Consider the following 7,029-nt stretch of genomic DNA (forward strand, 5'->3'; position numbering starts at 1 on the left):
AACAGCACCGGCCAGTCTACAGGAAATTATTATTGTTTTAATAAATGTTTGTTTATGCCTAGAGGTGCTGTTATATTACCAGCCAGACATTAATATAGAGTCCACATGGGATCTTATATATAAAATGTTATTATTTCTATAAGATTAAGAAAGAATTGTGCAGTGTTGGATATTTGCTGTACAGGTTATATAATGCAAATCTTTATTCAAATGTGGTCTAATAGAAAATATATTATTTCAAAACTCCAAAACTGGATTCAGCTTTTTTCAGGTTCTATCAAATGTATTTTACACACACACCCACCCACACACCACACACCTAAAAATATTGTGTTTATATGAGAGGTATTTAAAACACAATGAAAGTTTCTTCATAATATCAGAAAAGCAAAATCTCTTGAAACTCCCCCCAATATATTGGCCAATGTTCCAAAATTAACAAGTTTTTTTCATGGCTCAAGGATAAAAATTAGAAATACATTTTTTAAAATTCACAATAAAATCTGATCTTTGTATCACCAGGTTGTAGAAATCGAAACAGATTATGATCAAGAAAACACAAGTGCAAGAAGGCAAGATTTCTCAATGATTTTTAAAACATTTTCTTATTACTCTTCTTTCTTCTACAATCTGTTCTTAATCAAAATGTTGGTTGTTCCTCAAACTGACCTATTCTATACTTCTGACACCAAGGATCTTCACTGTTCATTTTAGTAGTTGTTGTTCAGTTTTATAAGAAATACAACTACAAAAAAATGTGTAAAGTTTTTTTTCCATATTGATAAAAGTAAAGCAAAGCAGTTTCAGCCCGCAATCTTTTTGGAATTTGAATCTTCAGATCTCATAGAAATTGATAAGCTCAGACCCCAAATCTCATTAATTCTTATCTGAAATCTCATAAGACTTTGTCTGAAATTGCAAGTATCTCATGAGAAAATGCCAAAACCATTTGAAAAATTTATAACTTTCTTCTTTTTAAATTGTTTTTAAATATTTCATTTTGTGGCTCCATAGACACTATATAGAAAGAATGTGAAAGCATCATTTTTCTGATATTTGGGTTGGAAAAACTTAAAATGTTGTTATCTGGATGGAATTAAAAGGAAAGGCAGATAGTACCAATAGTACATTCAAAAACCAGTTCCTAGTTAGTGTGTTTAATTAAAGATAAAATAAAAATGGAAGGTATTTTTTACGATTTTTTTTTGTACGATTTTATTTAGCATTTATAGGCCGCCCTTTTCCCTGAGGGGACTCAGGGCGGCTTACAATAGTAAGGGAAGGGGAGTGAAAGACAAAATACAAAAGAAAATGTGAAATAACTAAAAAGTACTAAAACACAACATTCACTCAGTATTCGGGAGGGGCAAGAAAATTTATCCCCAGGCCTGACGGGCTAGCCAGATCTTGAGGGCTGTACGGAAGGCCTGGACTGTGGTCAGGGTACTTATCTCCACGGGGAGATTGTTCCATAGCGTCGGAGCAGCAACTGAGAAGGCTCTCCTCCGGGTGGTCGCCAGTCGGCACTGACTGGCGGATGGAATACGGAGGAGGCCCGCTCTATGCGATCTGATGGGACGCAGGGAGGTTATTGGCAGAAGGCGGTCTCTCAGATAGTCAGATCCACTACCATGGAGCGCTTTATGGGTGGTAAGTAAGACCTTGAATTGCACCCGGAGATCTACAGGCAGCCAGCGCAGCTCGCGGAGGATAGGTGTTATGTGGGCGAACCGAGGTGCGCCCACAATCACTCGCGCGGCCGCGTTCTGTACTAGCTGAAGTCTCCGGGTGCTCTTCAAGGGCAGCCCCATGTAGAGCACATTGCAGTATTCCAGCTTAGAGATCACAAGGGCTCGAGTGACTGTCGTGAGAGCCTCCCGATTCAGGTAGGGCCGCAACTGGCGCACCAGGCGAACCTGGGCAAATGCCCCCCTGGTCACAGCTGATAGATGGTGATCAAAACTCAGCTGTGGGTCCAGGAGGACTCCCAAGTTGCGGACCCTATCTGAGGGGTATAAGTTTTGTCCCCCCAGCCTGATTGATGGTACGGTGGTCAAATTATTGGGAGGAAAACACAACAGCCACTCGGTCTTGTCTGGGTTGAGCACCAGTTTGTTCGCTCTCATCCAGTCTTTAACAGCTTCCAGACCCTGGCTCATCACGTCCACCGCTTCATTGAGTTGGCACGGGGCGGACAGATACAATTGTGTATCGTCCGCATATTGGTGATACTTTATCCCGTGCCTCCGAATGATCTCGCCCAGCGGTTTCATGTATATGTTAAATAGGAGGGGGGACAAGACCGACCCCTGTGGCACCCCATATGTTAGGGGCCTCGGGGACGATCTCTGCCCACCCACCAACACCGACTGCGACCTGTCTGAGAGGTAGGAGGAGAACCACTGCAAAACAGTGCCGCCCACTCCCACCTCCCGCAGTCGTCGCAGAAGGATACCATGGTCGATGGTATCGAAAGCCGCTGAGAGGTCGAGGAGAACTAGGATGGACGCAAAGCCTCCATCCCTAGCTCTCCAGAGATCATCGGTCAATGCGACCAAAGCGGTTTCTGTGCTGTAACCTGGTCTGAAGCCGGACTGGAAGGGGTCAAGATAGTTTGCTTCCTCCAAGGTACGCTGAAGCTGGAGGGCCACCACTTTCTCAACAACCTTCCCCACATAGGGAAGGTTGGAGACTGGACGGTAGTTGTTAAGAACAGCTGGATCCAAAGACGGTTTCTTTAGAAGGGGTCTCACCACCGCTGCCTTAAGCTCGGTGGGGAAGTGCCCCTCCCGAAGAGATGCCACAACAACCGCTTGGATCCAGCCTCGTGTCACCTCACTGCTGTTGGCAACCAGCCAGGAGGGACACGGGTCCAGTACACAAGTGGAGGTACTCACAGCTCGCATAGCCTTGTCCACATCCCCAGAGGCAACTTCCTGAAACTCAACCCAGAGATGGTTTGCCAAGTCTTTCCCCTGTGTCTCAGCTGGCTCTGCAAGGGTGGAGTCCAGGTCCGCTCGAAACCGGGCAACTTTGTCCGCCAAGAACTGGACATACTCCTCAGCCTTACCCTGTAAGGGGTCCCCCGTCTCCCTCCTATTTAGGAGGGAGCGGGTTATCCTAAACAGGGCGGCTGGGCGGGACTCGGCGGACGCTACCAAGGAGGCAATGTGTGTTCTTTTTGCTGATCTTAAAGCACGGGTATACTCCTTGGTGCATGCTGTTACAAGTGCCCGGTTCAATTCGGACCTGTCTGATCTCCACAGGTGCTCTAGGCGTCTCCTCCGGCGCTTTATCTCCCGGAGCTCCTCGGTAAACCAAGGAGGCCTCCGGGGGCCGCTGACCCGGAGGGGCCGTAGTGGCGCAATCCGGTTTAGAGACCCCGAAGCTGCCGAGTGCCAGGCAGCGACAAGGGTCTCCGCCGAACTGTGGGCGAGAGTATCTGGAATAACCCCAAGCTCCATCTGGAACCTAACAGGGTCCATCAGTCGCTTGGGGCGGAACCACCTGGTCGGTTCCTCCTCCCTACGGTGGGGGTTTGGCCTCCGGAAGTCTAGCCTCAGTAGGCAGTGGTCTGACCACGACAGGGGTATGATCTCATTACCCCTCAGACCAAGATCATAACTCCACTGCTCCGAGAGGAATACGAGGTTGAGCGTGTGACCCGCTGAGTGGGTTGGGCCTCGAATTACCTGAGTCAAGCCCATGGCTGTCATGGAAGCCATGAACTCCTGCGCTCCGTCAGAGCGTTCACCGAGCGAAGGCAAGTTGAAGTCCCCCAGAACTATAAGTCTAGGGAACTCAACTGCTAGCTCGGCTACTGACTCGAGGAGCGAGGGGAGGGCTGCTGCAACGCAGTTGGGAGGCAGGTACGTAAGCAGCAAACCCACTTGACCCATGAGGTCCGGTATTGATTGGAAAGAATAGGAATAAAGTATATTGGGTCACATCAAAGGAAAAATATTATGAGCATCTTAAAGATGAATATATTTATAATAATGTACAAATAGAAGAAGAGTCACCATATGACTCTACATGATGAACAAGAATCTACTTAGCTGAATATAAGAATAAGCTTTTATAGCTTCACTTGCTTCCAGTAAGGATTTCACATTGTACATTTGTTGCTCTTTTGGCAGATTAAAATGACTTCCTCTACAATTAAATTTAAAAATATTGGTTCCAGTTCAATTATTATTACTTCAGCCTGAACTTGGACATGGGAGATAAATATACACAGAGTGGGCCAAGTTCCTACCATTTTCAGAGCTGGTCAAGTGCTAAATCTATTTCTCTTCCCCTATTTCAGCCAACCCCTCTTACACAAATAGCTAACTTACGATTTGTTCACATCTAGCAAAGTAGACCAAATAGTTTTGTTCTTCCAGAACAACATAATGATGCCAAGTCATATTGAAAAAAGTGAAGAGGCAATTTACGAAAATAAAGAGATCAACTCTCATGTACCGTATTGAGGGGTGGGCATGGACTGTCAATCCCCCAAAGCCTGCATAAATATGTACACCAGGCACTTACAAGTATGGTGAAATTTGGGGGGAGGGCACAGCATATGATAATATGGGGGAAAGAGGGATATTTCGCCCAATGTTAAGTTAGCAATAGTTTCTCTTCTGTTTAAGGTTGCTTTGAAGATTTGTCAGCTTAAATTTAAAGTCACAATGCTATTCTCCAAAGTCTTTGCCTCTAAAAGTTTCTCCTTTGCCTAGGGAGGTATTGGTATTCTCATGTTACATTTGCATGTCATTTCAGATATGGTAGTGATGACTCCCGAGTGTCTGTATGTATCATTAAAATATAATGCAAGAAACAGCTCTCAGCTGGGATTTGCTTTTACATCTGATTTCTTTTGATGAAAAGTCCCTCAGCTTTCTTAGAAGAAATATTCCCAGACAAGGAAAGCTTTCAAAATGGAGATTATTTACTGCTAACCATATGGGCAGATAACAGAGTAACAACAAAAAGAGTATAGAACAACAAACAGCATTTAAGAGTGTATGACATTAATACCATTAAATATCAGGGAGGTAAGAGAATGTAAAGAATCTTGCTTTATTGCTCTTCATGTAAAGCATATAGCTTTTGTATGTGCACGTCTTTGTAAGCAAAAGAAAAATTAAAATTTCAATGAATGGCAGAAATAATGGTTATTCAGACTAAAAAGATGCTTTTATTATCAGTGTTGCAAACTTTAGCTCCTGAAAAGGGTAGGAAAGAAGAATGATTGCAAGATTTTCTTTTATTCACTTACATTCTGCCTTAAGTTAGCTCAAACTATATTATGATTTCTTTTGCTCTCCTTTTTTATTTATTCTGTCATGGGTTTATTGGGGCAGAGATGGTTTAGAATGGGCATTAAATTCTGATTTTAAAACAAAAAGTATCTCATTGATCTTTTTCAGGACATCTTTATGTCCTGCATTGTCCACTAAGGTAGGCCAAAGAGATGAACTTTTACTTCTGAACTGAGGGATCATTCTAAACAAGCCTTTTGCTTACCCAGAGTTCATCAAATAACATTTGGATACATTCATATAATATGCCACAGTTTCAATAAACCAGAGTTTTCAAATAGCAATATGTGTGTGCTGGCAGAACACGGTAAGCCAAAAATGTGAAGCTGCATTATGCTCAGCATGCTGTGTGAATCGAGTATATTCAAATTGTTCATGTTATCCTTTACATAAGGAGTAATTCTGCATGTCCCTTCCTTCCCTAGGCTTAATTTTAGGGAATGGCATAATGGAATATTTATTACACCAGGGGTGCAAATTCAATTTCATTGAGGGCCGCATCAGGGTTATGTTTGAGTTTGGGGGTCAGGTTGGCATGGCCAGCTCGATGTCACTCATGTCGGGGGCGCCTATGGTGGCCCAAGCACTCTGTCAGCAAAAATGGGATCCCAAGCTCCCTTTTCAGCTGCAATGGTGTCCTGCACCCTCTGCCAGTGAAAATGGAGGTCGGGAGGGCCGCCCGATGGCAATCCTGCAATCCTCCCGACCTCCGCTTTTGCTGGCAGAGGTATGGTGGGCCAGTCCCTTGCTGTTTCCAGGGCAGCCCTACAGGCCAGATCTAAGCATCCCATGGGCCGGATCCGGTGCCTGGCCCTTGAGTTTGACACACCTGCATTACACTAATGCTCAATTTTTCTTTAAAAAACCCAAAATTTTTTGGTTGCTTGGCAAACAATAAAGAAAGGGACAAAAAGCCCAAGTCAGTTTTGGGAATAGCTTCTTCTCTACTTATTTCACAAAGACATATGTCAATAATATAACTGCAACAAGTGGAAAGCCAAAGTGCTGGACAGAGAAGAGGCAGGTAAAAGTCTAAGTTAAGAAGGAAAAGGAGAGCAAGAAGAAGTGTGAAGAGATTAACAAGGAAAAAAGGGGGGAAATTGGCTAAAAAGAAAAGCCAGGTTGGCAGTAGGTCACTCAGTTATGTTCTGAAGCTATATTTATTAGTATATATTTAATACTCCTTTTCTTCAATCACAAAAGTAGTCACAGTTGCCAGAAAGCCATTTTTTAATGTTGTATTCAGGTCTTTTCCCATGTAAGATTGAGATTGTCCTGGCAACATTTTGGTGAGGTCTCACTCACCATCTTCGGGCTGGGTTTTGGGCTTAAAGCGTGGTTGGAGCTGCGACCAGCTATAGTATATTAGTCACTGATTGCTCTATATTCATGATTATAAGAATATATTAATATGTGCTGGCTTATATTCAGTTTGCAATCACTACTTTTTGTTTTCCACAAGTACTTTTATCAACCCACATATTTTTCATCCTGTATGGGTACTGTTCTGACCCCCTCCTCTGTCCAGTAACGAATGCCAAGACAAGCTTAACTGGAATGTACTTTAATTAGCAAAACACCAAAACCTCAGAGGCTGAAAGCCAAGCATAACAAACAGATAAGGACCTTGGCAGCAACTCAGACAAACTCAGGCAGCAATAAACACAGATAAGGCTTGGCAGCAATCCAGCCTGCCAAGCTCACAGTACTGTCCTCC

The sequence above is a fragment of the Thamnophis sirtalis genome, unplaced genomic scaffold (assembly GCF_051295495.1).
Source record: "Thamnophis sirtalis isolate CommonGarterSnake01/CBP01778 unplaced genomic scaffold, rThaSir2_p1.2 scaffold_10, whole genome shotgun sequence".
NCBI lineage: Eukaryota > Metazoa > Chordata > Lepidosauria > Squamata > Natricidae > Thamnophis > Thamnophis sirtalis.